This window comes from Glossina fuscipes, unplaced genomic scaffold (genome assembly GCF_014805625.2).
Source record: "Glossina fuscipes isolate IAEA_lab_2018 unplaced genomic scaffold, Yale_Gfus_2 61514, whole genome shotgun sequence".
Taxonomy (NCBI): Eukaryota; Metazoa; Arthropoda; class Insecta; order Diptera; family Glossinidae; genus Glossina; species Glossina fuscipes.
In genome coordinates this window covers 897,896-912,002 of record NW_024003726.1, presented here as the reverse complement: position 1 = coordinate 912,002, position 14,107 = coordinate 897,896, and the positions used below count along the sequence as shown (strand labels likewise).

The 14,107-nt window shown below is 35.3% G+C and overlaps 1 protein-coding gene across 9 annotated transcripts in view; it reads right to left on the bottom strand.

Annotated features, from left to right (window-relative positions):
* Nucleotides 1-14,107, bottom strand: part of LOC119643656 (plasma membrane calcium-transporting ATPase 1) — a 192,817-nt gene that overhangs the window by 71,917 nt on the left and 106,793 nt on the right. The window lies entirely within an intron of this gene.

Here is a 14,107-nt window from a genome sequence, read left to right as displayed (position 1 = left end):
TTTTTTTGAAACATATACCCCGCGAATAAGGAGCTTTTACTATATTCATAAATGCGTTTCAAGAGTTAATTTCATTATCTTACAAAAAGTGCGGTAGAACTGTTTACTACAAACTTCTACACTGCACTTTTAATTGATTCATAAGGTGTTACCTTTAATATGGATTTAAACTCTTGCCGTTCTTTTTTTCCATTCGCAGCAATTAGCTTATCAAATATTAAATTATCGCTTTTTGTTAGTTTTTTGGGAACCTCCTTTCTTTTCGCACAACATTATTCGCTATTGTGCTATTTTAAATTTCGACAGGCTGTCTTACTTCTGATGTTTTAGTAATTTCACCGCAAAAGTTTGTTTTCCTGCATTTTATTAGTCAGCTCTTGAACATGAAAGTTAGTCACCTACCTTTTCTTACTCTCTACCTGTGCTGGCATTTCGTTCGTTCATTTCTCTTTCCCTAACGTGCAGGGTTGGACGACTTGTATGTTATATGACTTAGTTTAGTTAACCTTGCTAGACTTCAATTTCTGTCGTAGCTTTGAGTGCGGTAATGCTAATACAGCTGATAATATTAACAGGCCAACCAAGCAAGGCAAGGGAATGTCCATTCATATATATATATATGTTATTATTTTATATATATATATATATGTTATTATTTATATATATATATATATGTTATTATTTTATGTTAATATTATCAGCTGTAGCTTTATATATATTATACAATTAATGTATGTATATATATGTATATGTATACACAATTAAGAATTTTCTTAATTGTAATGGCAGACCGCTAGAACTTTGCTTCTCTGAACAGTTGTCCAGGTTACTTGAAGATCTGTATCACCCGGAAGTTTTTCTATCCCTTAAGTACAAACAGGATAGCCCGTTAAATCACTCCAACATATTAAGTCTCATTTAACCAAGTAAAACACATGTTTTCATAAAAGCAATATCTTACTGTTTAAAATTTATCTCTCATCCATTATTCTTAATTTTTCTGCTAGGAATACGGAAACTCCGATATCCGCGTCATATAATCATTCTCATTCATCTCATTCAGCATAGCTATTTCTGCATCCATTCCGATTAAACAATCCTTTCGCCAAAAAACTTGCCCATCGTATTTAACAAAATTTAGTAAAGGTTTTACGAAGTTAGTCAAAAATTATTCGTTCTTACATTCTAGGCCTCTCATCTTCAAAACAGAACATTTAGAATTCGGTTTAACTCCATCACCTCTGATGAATTTTCCGTGACGTTATGAAATATAGTAGGAAATATAGTTGCGAGCTCGTTCTTTGCAAAAACTTACACTATATCCAATATTGTCCGGGAATCATGTAGGTCTGTCAACAGTGATGTTATGTATGTGTTAGAGAACAAACTAAATAAATGATTTGTGGTAATGTTGCACGTCTAAAAACTATTCATCTTCAGTTTTTTGAACAGCATAAAAGCAATATTTGAATGAACAAAAGTTCGACAGGAAAAGGGAAATGTATGAGCTTGTTTACATGGATGAGCAAATCTGCTCTACAAAATGTATATAAATTATTTCTACGATATGTTGTTTAAACAAGAGACCTCAAAATTTACAGAAAAATTTTATAAGTTAGAAGGAATGCTAATAGAAAATATATGAAGTTGGCATAGTAGTATCAAACAAATAAACACTTGTACAACATAACATAACGTTTGGGAAATTGCAGTGCAAAGTGATGTGAAATATTAAAATTAGTTACATGTATTACTTCGTTAACGCGTTCGTAACAAACAATAACAGAGAAAGGGCTTATTCAATACCGTTCGACATAACTGGCTGTAATTCGTTAAATGGCCAATGATTTTCCTTTATTCTTATTGATTTTACTATATTTGCAAAGAGTTTAATAGTGCACCAGTTTTTCCTAATTTGGCATGATAGAGAGAAAGTACTTATCCATGGTTCATACTGACGCGTTTTGGCTATTAAAAGGAAAATCATTTTCCACTGGAATACAGATGAACTACAATAAAAATTATGACGAAAAGATTTTGTAGACGAAACGATAGAAGGCATGAAGCCCACAAATAACTCATCGTTATCGGCAAAGCAGCCTGTTGGCAAAACCAACATCTGAAAATGTGCAAACATAATAATAATAACGGCGTTAATAGGTTTGGCTCAGACATATGCAATGTGCTCTAATTATATTTGCTATTGGTGAAGAATGTTAAATGACGGGCAACGCTAAAATTTTCGTAATGCCTGGCAGCAGAAGAAGTAGATGCGTGTGTCACACGGTGTGGTGGCAAGTCGGAAGGATGGATACAATCAGAAATGCGAGCTTAAAACACACTAGATCGGTGGGCAGTGACCTTTTATCTCTGTAGCAGTAGATGAGGAACCACAGTACTTAAATGACGCAAAGGCGAATTAAGCACGGTCCCATCATCCGTCAGCATTGGAAGCCTTCGCTTTAGATGATTTAATGCCTCCACATAAAACTTAGACGATCGCGCCCACACATGCAAACTACAGTCCTTTATCTGTCTCGACTGCAGTATTGTGTGCACAGCTTAAGAAAACATTGCCTTTCAGCTGCTTCTTTCGACACTTCAAATGTATGCGCATTTTCCACCTTCATCCACAGACCTTAGGCGCTACCAATTCTTTTCTCAATGACACCATTTTTGCAGCCGATATAAGTCGAAAGAAAGCGTTATCGATATCAAATATGGGCATATTGGGATAGGATCATCGCGACATATTCCTCAAATGATTAGACAATAACTAGAACAGCGCTTTCGCTGAACGCCTCGGTACAACCTTCCTGCGATATAGATGATGAACTTATTACTAGATTGATTTGGTTTCTCTGGTTACTTCTGCGGGGAATAAGTAGGGAAAAAACATCGCCAACTCTCTCTACGAACCACCAGGAAATCCTGCTGCTAATATGATATTATGAGGAAAACTTTCAATTAAAGTTTACTGCCAAGGCAAAAATCTTTGCGGTGAAAATAAGGATCTTCGATCTTGGCACAGTGTATTTGAGAAACCCACGTAGGATGAATTCGAGCTGGATGAAACACGCTCGACAGTCGTTCTCTTTAAGCTACTCGAACAAGATTTTCTTTTGCGATAGCTATGTCAAGTGCGTGACTATTTAAAAACAACTTTTCAATATTTTTTGAAATAATTTTGTATCAAAAATTAAGTATTTTTTGTTAAAAAACGGTACATTACATTTTATTAAAAGTAATGTCCATCATCAGCTACCACATTTTCCCATCTGCCATTTCCCGTGCTTCCGACGGATACCCATTCTTAATTTTTTGAGACTATTCAAGAATCGAACCAATTTTCAGTATCTGCATATTATGTGAAGCGCTACTCAGGCAGACAATGTGAAATCGACTTATTAGTTGCTACCAACTAATAAATGGGATGCGTAATGTATGTTAATAACGGCGGGGAGGGTAAAACTGCAACTATTTCCTGAACTGAATTCGGTATATGGGTCTGGGTGTCTCCACTCTCTACTAAAAACTTACGATATCACGACTTTTGGCTTATCCCACCCAGTTTTTTTCGCAATCGGATTAAGTATTTTTGCACTCCTTAGTGATGGTTTCACTTAGTTGGAACAAACAGACAGGTCCCCAAAACGGCATCACCATGGACATTCACCTTTTTCGTCGGTGTTAATAGTTCTCATACTCTACCACACGATTACTTGGGCTTTGAATACCGTCAAGCATGCACTATTCATCATTCATAAAGGCTTAGCAATTATGTTATGTTGCTAATTGGTAAAGACATCCTACTGAGGGGAAAAATGCTTGGCAATCTATTTGCCATTCAACGAAAACTAAATAAAAAAAAGTCGAAAAAATCTATCCTATGCCAACTATCGACAAACGGATGCGTGACCCAACATACGTTTCGAAGGCTTGCCTTAAGGGGGACCTACACATTATTCAGAAGTTTTTTTTTATTAGGTTCATAGATGCTATGAATATTCTAGAATATGTAGGAAAAATTCATTAATTGAAGGAAATATTTTGCTTAAAACTTCGATCAATTTTCGAACCATTTCGAGAAAAGCAATTCAATTATATATATCCTGGGAATCCTGGGATGCTGGGAAGAATTGCAGAGCAAAGAGGAGGAACTGCTTTTGAGCCAACTACATTGAATCAAAATAACCTATAAGCAGGTCTTGACCTAATCAACCTTATGAAACGCCTTTTTGCAACATCTATAACGACATTTAATTAAGCCTAGTGCAGAACTAGCTTTATTTCCAATGTGCAGATTTAAATGAAGTTTTTGGTCAAAAGTACCTCTAAATCAATAAATGAATTCACATTTTCGAATTTGTGTGAATCGATGAAATGCTCAGTTCGAAATGAATTCTGCCTAGAAAAAGAAAGCTTCTTGCATATTTTTAGATTTAAATTCATAAAGTTTCTAACCACAACGTAGTCAAGTTTTCTAGATCCAATTGAAGGAGATAAGATCGCGATTCCAGATAAATGGGAGGCACAATTTTACATCATCAATGTATATTGGGATATAAACTTAATTACCGAAGGAAAGTCATGTACCGTATCAACCACTACATAGTTCATCAGAACATGTTTTCAGTATACATGATGGAATGCCGTCTGCTCCCGGCGCGGAACATTTCAGTGGCCTTAAAGCTTGTAATACATCACTCTCGGAAATGATCAAATTCCAGATTGATACATAGTTTAGGATTTAATGTGGCTAACAATCTGATAGGTCGGCATTAGCAGTAGAAAAGTGCCGCCAAAAATATTCGGTAAAGAGAAATGTTTCTCCATATGAATGAGAACCATTAAACCACGTCGATGTTGAATACGGGAAGAATCTCCTTTTGGAGTTGACAAATTTTTAAAATTGTTTACCATTAATGAGAAATAAAAATGTTATCATTTGAAGCTATCTGCGATAAGTTTAGTGGTTGAAAAAATTAAGTCTGCGCCTTACACATTATTAATAATCGTACATAGAGCCACTTTTCATCTACAGTTTGAAAGGTTGAGTGTTCCTTTTTCTATGGTACTTAGCTGTTTTGTTAAATTATATCGCTCAAGTGTTTCGAGGGGAGGTCTTGTCTAATCAGAACTCATGCTGAAATTTAGTTTGATGCACTATAAAATGTGGATATTAGGGTTTCCATATTCTCGGCAGAAAAATCAAGCATACTATGAGTTTAAGCAATTAAATGTTACCTTTATTAAAAGCAAATTGTATATTTCAGCAAGTAAAAATTAATATTTTGGAGAGACACAACAATTTATATTGCATGCATTGAAACAATAGGCAAATTGTTGGATGATATGAACCCACAGATAAACTAAAAGGCACAATACAATTTACAGCCGTTTCAGGGAAATTTACAATGTTTAGACCTGAGAGTCTTTCATTACAATTGGTCACATGATTATAATGAAGAAGGCTCCAATCATATGTCTCATTGAAAAACGGAATGACTTTTTTAGATGTTGAAATGGGAATCATACCACCAGAATTGACACTAGGGCACCTTGCTGTAAATTGAAATGTCCCTATGCTATGACTATACCAGTGGGTTTTGAGGCCTCAGCATACGTCAAAAATGAAAAATATAAATTTCTTATAAGTAAATATTAGGAGGAATATACGAACAAGGCAAATATAAATTTTTGTTACCAATTTTCATATGAGTGGTACTTAATTTAACGTCAGGAGGCATTGAAGATTCAAACGAATAGAAGGGAAAGTGATTAGAATTTGGGCCCTTGACATTTTGGTAAATGATAGTCATTGGGCCTGAGGCAAAATTTTACTTTGTGTGAAGGAAAGTGTCCTTGTAGATGGATGTGTTAGCGAGTTATGACATTGAAGTTTACACCCATTTAAGCAGTGGTTTATATTTGTCGTTTTAAGGCTAACGTAAAAGAGAAAAAAACCAAGCGGCAACTTCCAAGAAAAACGAAAGTTACCGCAAATATGTATACAGAAGTTTTTTAAAAGAACTGTGACTTAATTAGATCGCTAGTTAACAATAATTAGAATTGCTTCTGAAGACATTTAAATGCTTACAATTGAATCAGTCGATGTACCATACACGATAACTGAGACTTTTTGATTTGTAGATCGCCGTGGAGACTACGCAAAAACAACCGCAAATGGTTGAAAAATAGAAACATACAAAAGATATTCATTATCTCTGACAATAGCGAGAGACGCCAACTCTGCAAGTGTGCAAGTTTCATAACTACACAAAACAAAAGAGTTATGGTTCAAAGGCGTATTAAGTATATGCAGCTATCTAGAAGGACTTGAGACAGACCCACATTTTATAAGGCCGATGTAAATTTTTCTGTCCGTCTTGTCTTCAATGTATATGCTGTCGTTTTTGGAATATTTTTATGAAATTTGATACACTGACGTGTTTTAGCTGAAGCTCGAACGTTATTTACAATGGTTTGGATGGGAGCACATTTTCGGCCACTTCGACCAAGTTCGACCATTTTTTTAAAAAGTTTTAATATTATTAATTGTATTAAGCGAGGTTGTGCAGGGCATTTAATTGTGGGCCGTAGCTTTTCAATTGAAGTTTCATTCATTTCTTTACGTAAAAGAAAAAACCACGTTTTGTTTCTAATTTACCAGTGTTGGAGAGAAGAGTTTAACTTTCCGTCTCTTAATATCGTTTTTGATATGCCCTAAAGTTTCGTAATTTGTCCTCAAAATTCATTTTGATACCCATTGTTAAGAACTTAGCGAGTAACTGTACTTTATTAACATAAATAGCTCTTAAAAAAAGAAAAATTGAAGTTGGCTGTATTTTGCATGAGAGAAGCCCACATTTCATATACGCTTTTCCAAGTTGAACTTGTTGAAAGAAGTGTAGATACGATAACATCCTTTTCTATGCGTATAAGTTGTAAGAAGAAGAAAATATTATACATTTGGTAGTCTTTAAGTATTTAATTCTAAAAACCCGGTATTCAAAAAATATTCGAAAAGTGACTCTGCTCTTGACTATTTCGCTTACTCCGTCGCAAGGCGTAGATTCAGCTCCCTCAACTGCCATTATTATTAACGCAGATATCTTCAGTTCATTAAACCGTCTCTGTTTGCTAGTCCTAAATACTATTTTAAATTTGTTAATTCAAAAAGAAAAATTTCCATATATCCCTCTCATGTTTCCTTTAATGGCTCTGATTCCTCGGATGATTTTGAAATCTCAAATCTGTTCGCTGAGTACTTCCGTCGAAACTTTTCGACTGCTAATTCCGATGTTTCCGCAAACTAGCCATATCCTATAACTAACTTGGGTTCAATTCCTAAATTGGTTATTGCTGAAGATGATGTTTTTAAAGGCTTGAGCCCTTTAAAATGTAGTTGTGCGCCTACACCTGATGGAATTTCGTCATGTATACTTAAATCTTGCGCTGTCAAGTTATATGGTGTTATCTCTAAGATTTGTAAACGGTCTTTAAGTTTAGGTTTAGGTTTCCCTTTGTGTTGAAAGAGTAGTTTCGTTATTCCCATTCATAAAAGTGCAAATAGACAACTTGTTGAGAACTATAGAGACATAGCCAAGTTGAGTGTCTTGCCGAAGCTGTTTGAGCGAATTGCGACTCAGCATTTGGCATTTGCCATTAATTCGTATATTTCTTTACACCAGCGTGGCTTTCGGAAAGGGCAATTTGCTAGAGTTTACCTGTCATGTTTTCAAGGCCATTTCTAGCAGCTCTCGCGCTGATGTAATATTTACTGATTTATGCAAAGCATTACTTACCTTACTTATCTTTAAACTCCAAGACTTTGGCCTCCCTTTGTATTTAATAAAATACATAAACTCTTATTTGCACAATAGATCCTTCAGGGTTCTGTTTAACTTCATCATTTCGAATGAATTCCCAGTGAGGTCTGACGTACCTCAAGGCAGCCACTTAGGTCCCATTTTATTTAGTTTATACATTAATGATCTCTCATCGGTGATTAATTCCAGTCAGATCTTAATGTACGCTGATAATGTGAAATTGTTTTATTCCTTCTCTCTAGAATCGCAATCACATCAGCTTCAAAGTGACTCGAATTATTTGATTGCATGGTGCTCTTTGGATCTTCTGAAACTAAATCTAAATGAATGCAAGAAGCTTTCTTTCTCAAGAAGAAAGTCATTCAATAGTCAGTATTTCATTGATTCGCACAAGTTTGAGGAAGTCGGTTTGTTCACTGACTTAGGCGTTCTATTTGCCCATAGATTACGTTTTAACTTGCACATTGAGCTCTCGTTAACCAAAGCCAGGTCCGCCCTTGGTTTTATAAAGAGGTGGTCCAAGAGCTTGATGATCCTTACATCACAAAAAAGCTGTACATGTGTTTGATTAGACCTGTACTTGAGTATGCCTCTCCTATGTCGTCTCCTTCATATAGGTGCTATGGAGATTCAATTGAATCTGTTCAAAAGCAATTCTTGCTGTTTGGCTTTAGGAATTTGGGCTGGCACCCGTTTGCCTCTCTTCCCCTGTATGAAAATAGGTTGATTCTATTAGCCTTACCGTCACTTGAGAAACGTAGATTTGTTCTTGGCGTTTCCTTCGTAATCAAAGATATAAATGGTGCTATTGACTCGCCTGCATTACTTGATGAAATAAGCTTTAATGTTCCTAACCGCTTCTCTAGGCACTTTATGTGGTTAAGCTTAGCCAACGTAGATACAATCATGTGCTGTTTAACCCGCTCAGAGTTGTTTGCAAGAACCTAAATGAAATCTATCACTTATTCTCATTATCGAACTCTTTAAAGTCCATTAAAGCAACATTGCTTAATGCGCGTAATTTACCTATGTCGTACTTAAACTAGCTCCTAATCTTAAAATGTCACGATGAGTCGAAAATGAATCGTTGTTAACTATTATCGGATGCCAAGCTTATGCATGTTTGCGACGGCTTAGAGGTTCATTCGCAATTTGGTCCTGTGCCGGTTGTGGGTGTGGCTCTAGGCAAGCTTGATTCCTTACATGTCGTTAGATCGTGACAAAACTCTTCTGAAAACTATCCTGTCTTAAAATTATCGTGTTTGTAACAAAAGATATAAAAGGAATATATATTCAGGAGCTGATCAAAGCTAACCAAACATGTAAATGAAAACTGATATGAATTTTAAGCAAAGGTAAATATGCGAAGTGTAATCAACCTTATCATACACAATTTCACAGTCTATCAAAAGAAAGTAAGCAGTCTCATTCGGAAACTTCGCAATTCACTTCTACCATACCGAGTTCAAACACTCAAGACACTCAAATCAGTTGCCTGCTAGATAATAAAGCCGTATACTTTTAGAAACAATGAGAATAACACAGAATTTTTGCAAGTTACAACATCAGCTATAAAGAATAAAATACTATTAACCGCAGCTTCGACTCAAGTAAAACACAGATGTAGATACGATGTTTCAGGTATTGGAAGTCATATCCATTTCCAGTTCCATCTACTGAAGAATATGATCTAGATCTAGATATCGTTCCAGATTGTTCATGGGCGTGAATTATCGCAATTAAAGTTAACAGGTTCCTGACGTTCCTCATGCAATCCAATCCATACAAGTTGACATTATGATTGGTAGCGGTGTTTTATATTAAATTCTTTTGTAAGCTTAAAGAAAAATATCATTACTAAAGTTATGGCTCAAAATTTTATTTATAAATGATCCTGTACAATCTTAAATTACATGTTCGTAGGCGAGCATGGACGAGGACCGCTCCCATCCCCATAATTCAACCCAAAATCCCTTGTGCAGTCACAGGCCATTAAGGGAAGTTCAGGTCGGACTGAAAGGCTCAAACTCACACCAACAAATCGATCGATTTGGTTCCCATATGAACCTCATGAATTCAATAATCGTTTCTCAGGTGACAGTGATTCATGCAAAAAAGCTCTGACGTCCATGGAAGCCAAGGCACAAACATACTACATTTGAACGACTTCGCAAAATTAAACTTATTCTAATATTTCTGTTAATTTTTTTTAATTTCAGTTCTCATTATCAACTTCCTTTTTAAAGTTCGCTACTAACGTCTCTGTAATTGAGAATCGATATAGAAAAAGAGGCAGAAATTCACCCTTGCCGATTATGTGATCACTATCATGCTGCAAGGTTTTGCCGGATTTTCTTCTCTTTGAATCATTAATGGTGTCGTGACTTCATTCGAACCAATAAGTGTTCCGATAACAGTTTAGCAAGAAGTCATCAAACAGATGATTGTTTCTCCGCTCTTTGATGTTCCGAATGATGCGGATTTCATCACACATTAGTTCACCCTGACATCTACGCAAGAGTGAATGAATCTCGCGACGTTAAGATTTCAAAAGTTCTCGATCAGCTGAGAAGATTCGGAGCCAAATCATCGAATATTACGACAATCCTAAAAATCGTCGTACTGATTCAACACTCAAGAACAATTTACGTCAAACTTCTCGCAAGCAGCCTACCAATAAGCGTGTTCAAATTATTTCTCCAAACCAGCTTAGGAAACAGCGTGATATAATGGCAATAGCAGTTCGTGCTCTGACGGCGGCTGCATGTATCGATTCATGATTACTCCAAGTGCGGAGTATGTTGAGAATTGATCCACATTATTCAGATAAAGAGGTTGCTCTTAAAAAAAGAAAAGTTGGAGTTGACTGTGTTTTGCATGAAAGAAGCTCACATTTTATACAGGCTTTTCTTAGTTGAATTTGTTGAAAGAAGTGTAAGTATGATACATTCCTTTTCTATGCGAATAAGTTGAAAGCATTGTACATGTTGAACTCAGTACACATTTACAATCTTTAATTCTGTATGATCTGGAAACTCTAAACTCTACTTGATCGAAGCATGAAGATGATTACAGTTAATTCGTAGGGATCCATTGCAAAGAAGGTATGCCGCAATGTTTACAATAACCAAACGATAGCCACCCTACTTTCTAAAATTAATAGCGCACAGAAAACAACCATGACATTTCGACTTTTAAAAATCCAGTAATAAAGAAAGGCCAATTGTAAATGCAATGTATTAAAAAAACTACAGAGAGTGAGAAACACACTGAGGTATCGCAGCGCATTTTGAGACGAAGCTGTGAACAATGCAATTATAGAAAAAAACAGTAAAATAAGATTTTAAGCTCTTTTTGAATTATTAAGCTTAGCGACAAAATTATTTTAAAATTTTAGCAATCCAGCTGAAACCCCATTTGTGAGCACAAAATCAAAATAAGAACAGGGTGAGGGGATTTTTGTAGCGACTGAAATGCAGGATATTCGGCAGTGCCGAAAGTTTATCCGCACGGAAAATGCGCTAAAGCCGAATTAAATTTCACAGTTGTGCACAATTCTTTGCATATTTGTGATTTTATATATGGACGGCAAATTTTTCAAAATTTATAACTGTCGAACCCACAATCTACGTTAAAATAAAAAAAGTGAGCTGTACCAATCTCAGCATTGTTCGGTTTGCGTTACTTGTTTGTCAGAGTGATGAAATATTTACGTCAGCTTTCGCATGTTCATATACCTGTTTTAACAATTTTTTAAATCTTTTTTAATATTTTTTTCTCTTAAGTAATTTCTTTGGCTACTGTGATTTCGAAACACGCGTTTTTAGGGTTTGCAAGAATTCCAACAAATGATTACGGGTCTAAATAAATCGAAAAAGTTTCGGCGTTAATAAAACTAGTTCTCTATGCAGATTTGTAGCATCTCCATGTTTTAGTAATGGATATAAGCGCGTTAAATATAATAAACTTTATAACAAAAACAAGGTTAAACAAATATTTTAATACTCACCACTTTTACTGTTGTTCTTTTAACAAACGCCGTATTGAAAACGTATCATTTACATTCTGTTCTAAAAGTCCTGATTTCCTCTGTGGTTCCTAATGCAAGAACCTCTTGACCTATATAATCTGTTAATCCCATACATCAAACACAAGTAGACTTAATATAATCGTAACGAAAAGAAACATTCGTGAACACCTGGAGACAGTCACTACAACATAATAGACAAATTAAGCCGTGCAATGAATGTTCATTTTCGAAAGTTTTGAGTGAGTCTGTGAATTGATTTAATAAGTTTTTAGATCTAAGCAAAGGAAAAGAAGAAGAAAGTGATCACATTTGATCTTGTCAAATTTCAATAAACAAACGAAAAAGTACACAAACGGCCGTGGTTGCACCGTTTCCAGGCTGGTTAAGCACATATATACTTTGTAACAGTTGCAATAAGTACTCCGGCATATTACATATAATGTAAAGAGCTCCAGTGATAAAGGGCCAAAAATTAAACCCTTTTATTCAAACACATGCTAATCACCCAAAAATCAATATTTTCAAAAATTCTACGTATTTTTGAAATTCTGTATTCCTTTTTTTTTTTAAATTCAAGTTGCACCATAATTGGCGGGAACCGCAGAACTCGTTTAATCCAAGACCCCTCACTAAAATAACTCCGATATTGTCATTTTTGATATTTTTTTAAACGTTGAAACGTTTGGGGATAAAGCTGTCCTTATGTTGACACGCACGAATTTAAAGAAAAACTGAATGGTATGCCGATTACCTATCATTATAATATTGCAAACTATAAACATAATAAGTAACTGAAATTCTGATAAGTAAACTAGCACGCATAATGTTTTAAGGCCTACATAAATATTTTGATTATACGCATCTCAAAAGGTGTACAAATTTAGAAGAAAAGAAATTTAAAATCCCATCTTTCTTAACTAAGTTGCTTTTTCGAGGAGTGGAAAGTGGTGAGTTTACACACAGTCCGTTATATATTTTTATTGTTATGAAATCAAATGCTTCATGAACCCAAACAAACGTAGGCAGGATGTGTTAAGAGTTTGCGTTAATTTTAAAAAGCAACATTTACAGATAAAAATCATAAAGAAATGGAAAATACCCCTATTCATAACGGTTGAATTTGATGTTTTTGACCTTCTTCTAGACAAACCTCGACGCTTTTGATCTTTCTCTGCTGAAACTAACAGTTTTCCATTTATTGTTATTGCGATATTTGGCGTATGCCGACGCTAATCATTGAACGCTGAAAATTAAATTTTCGACCTTCATTACTTTTGTTGTTTAGTTGAAAGAAATCTGTTGCTGAAGCTCATCGAGCACGTTCAGAATCTTATGGTGATGATTCTCCATCATATCCCAATTGTCGGTTTCGGTTTCAACAATTTAAAAGAGTTCATTTTCATGTCAGTGACAAAGAACGGCCTGAAGGATCAAAAGGTTCGCAGACAACGAATTGCAAGACTTATTGGACGAAAACCCGCTTTAAACTCTCAAAAAACTTTCGAAAAGTTTAGCAATTTATGGATCAACTCTTTGTAGATGTTTACAGGTGATGGGAAAGATCCAAAAAGAGGAAAGATGGCTACCATACGAATTGGCTGAAAATGCCATTCCGAATAGTTTAAATATTGTTTCATTGCTTGCGACGCAAAAAAGGGAAAAATTTTTCTGTGGTGTTTTGTAACAATCGATGAAATGTGGATCTACTACGACATTTCGAAGTTAAAAAGTCATGGTTACTCCAGGAGACCCATCCACATAGATTCCAAAAGGGAATATTCATGGGCCATAGCGTTTTGCTGGGAGCAAAATTGTGGTTGCAAAAATTTTAATTAATTTTTCCCTTGAAAAAGGCATTGCTTGTGGAAAATTAGTGCTTTATATATTAATCCAAATAGTTTCGTTAATTTTCTACACCATTTTACAATATTTTTGGTAATTTGACAATATAATGTCAATATGACAATATAATGTACGTTGATGTGGCGGAATTTCCCATTCGAGCTGCAACAGTGTATCCCGGACAACCCTTGCAACAAGTGGCTAAAAAATGGCATTTTCAGTCAATTCTTGTCACTTTTAATCCGTTGAATCCAAAACCAACAATTGGGACATGATGGAGCAGCATCATCATAAGCCTCTGAACATGTTTGGTAGGCTTCATCAGCAGAATTCCTTAAATTAACAGCAAAAGCAATGCACTTGGAAGAAAAATTTTGAGCGCTCCATGATTAGCGTCGGCGGA